This window comes from Penaeus vannamei, chromosome 3 (genome assembly GCF_042767895.1).
Source record: "Penaeus vannamei isolate JL-2024 chromosome 3, ASM4276789v1, whole genome shotgun sequence".
NCBI lineage: Eukaryota > Metazoa > Arthropoda > Malacostraca > Decapoda > Penaeidae > Penaeus > Penaeus vannamei.
In genome coordinates, this window is record NC_091551.1 from 1982118 (window position 1) to 1984617 (window position 2500).

Below are 2500 nucleotides of genomic sequence, written 5' to 3' on the forward strand. Positions count from 1 at the left end.
AAATTACCTAATGTTGTATTGATACATAATTTATGGATACATAATTCAAAGCACAAGCAGACAAACTGTCACATCTGGAATATTCATTGGTTATCAAAACCTATTAGAAAAAAAATCAAACACCATATAAACAACTGTCATACAATTAATCTGACTTTAGGAGAAACCTTCCCACATGTCATTGAAGCAGGCTACATTGTTCATTTACATATACTAGTTGGTACTCATTGAAATGTTTCTTCCTTACATTTTTGTTATCACTTGGCATAATCTAATTCTACAGATTTTTACTTCCATATCTAATGGCCTGATAGTATGCTCATACATTTTAGTGCAATATTCGTGCAACCTGCCCGACTGCCACATTAGGAGGTGAGAAATTACTCAACCCATAAGAAATGAGGGAAGGCCATTTATATAAAATTAAAGCATCAAATTAAAGATCATAAATAAGATAAAGTTTAAAAATCCTTAAGTGCTTATAAGAATACATGCACAGAATTCACTTTTGTTATCAAGGAGATTCTTAAAACAGAAATGCCATCAGTTCACAATAATATTTTGTGCAATGAAACTATTCCCTTGTTTAAACTTCAAAGGGGAGTATGAAAACAAAGCAAGAATGAGTTCAGTATACAATCTAAAGTATTGTTCACAATCTTGTACCAAAGACAAATCAATTATAATGAATAAATAGTACATAAAAACGGCTTGAGCTTATGGCACTGTCCCAACTGTACATGTTTAAAGAGAGTGTACTGTCATAAGAGCAAGAAATGGATACAGCCTCAATTCCTATCTAATTCAGTGACTCTACAGGTCTCTGTGAAAATACAAACAAACTTAGTCTGGGAAACAGATGAGGAAATAAAAGTTTTCTGAGGACACATGAAGCTCAGATAATCTAATACTTTTAGCATTGGAAAAGAACTTTTTTCTGTAGACTGTATGATTCTAGAATATGGCTACATGTTTAGCAGAAGAAAAATCATAAAGGAAAGGAAAAAAAAGGTGCAATTTTGACTCCTGCCATACGGGTAAATCAGAGGAAATAACCAATCCTCAGTCTTAACCTTAACTCATAAAAATTCTTATAAAATTAAACAAGGAACCAAATATCATAAAGATACAACAAATATGCGAAAAACAGAACAAATATTCTCAGACATAAAAGAAAAAGTACAGAAAAGATAACAATAAACTCTTGCATACATAACAATGGTAAAATCAGTAGGAATTTCTAATCAGCTGTAAATAAAAGATTAAAAGTACTATATATCTTTAAACTGAAAACAGAGCATAGTTTATCTTGTCTCTGAATAAATACAAATTATCAAATGCAAAGTATTTAGTTATCTTTGAACTGGTGTAAGCAATATCCTTTTGGTAAATGCAAAAAACCACAGAGCCTAAGCATGAATTCTTATCAAGAAAGACTGCCTTTTACTTTTACTTTCAATAACTGTAACGGCTTGCATACAAACTAAACGTATCAAGTAATGTAAATGCTTAAGAGACGATACTTCCACCATTATGCGGTCATGTATGTCAATCTATGTACTTATTAAAAATTTAGACTTTCATTTTTATGTTTCATATGATACACTAATCTACTAAGACACTAAATTTTGTCACTGCTTGGGGGATATGTCTTGCCTCATATATACAAGACAGGATAAATGACCTTCAGCAGTAATCAACTAATGCAGAAAATAGATAGATAAATAAATAAATAAATAAATAAATAAATAAATAAATAAATAAATATCATATACAACATTCATTCATGCAAGGAAAAAATAGCTTAATCAAATACCAATTTGGTTTAAAGAGATAGAGAGAAAAAAGTCCTTTCCTCTACACTGGCATTTGTTGATCTTAAATCGATTTCCTGAGTAGTATGGAATGCATTTGTAAAATTATGAGAAAGAGAAAAAGCAACTGAAGTGACAATAAAAGAAAAGAAAATAACACCAATTAAATCATACAGAATCACAAAAAAAAGATACAGTCAGTCACACAGTCTGCATCATAAAGTAGTTATTGCTGTAACTTTGTGAGTTATTTCCATTAGCTATTTTCCCTTACACCAACAACCTTCACAACATTCCTATTCTCATACACTGCACTGCCAAAAAGAGTTTTTTTTGTTAGAATATATTTCACAAATAATTTTCTTCTTTTCAAAGAAGGTAACTAGGACCTTCCCTTACTACATGCCTTATCAGGTGAGATTATGATGGTCTGTGAAGAACATGAAATCTTACAAAATAAGAGAGAGAAAAAAGATGATATACTAAGTTGTGATGGTCTGATTATAATGAATGAATGATCATACTGAAGATCATAATCATTATCACATATTATAGTTTATTTCTGAATACAGGGAAATGCCACTTGAACATTACAGATGTAATTAAGGATCTGAGACAGTGTCTGTACTTTTAAACTATGCGTATACAAAACCAGCTGAAAAGCAATATGATTTAGGAAATTTGGA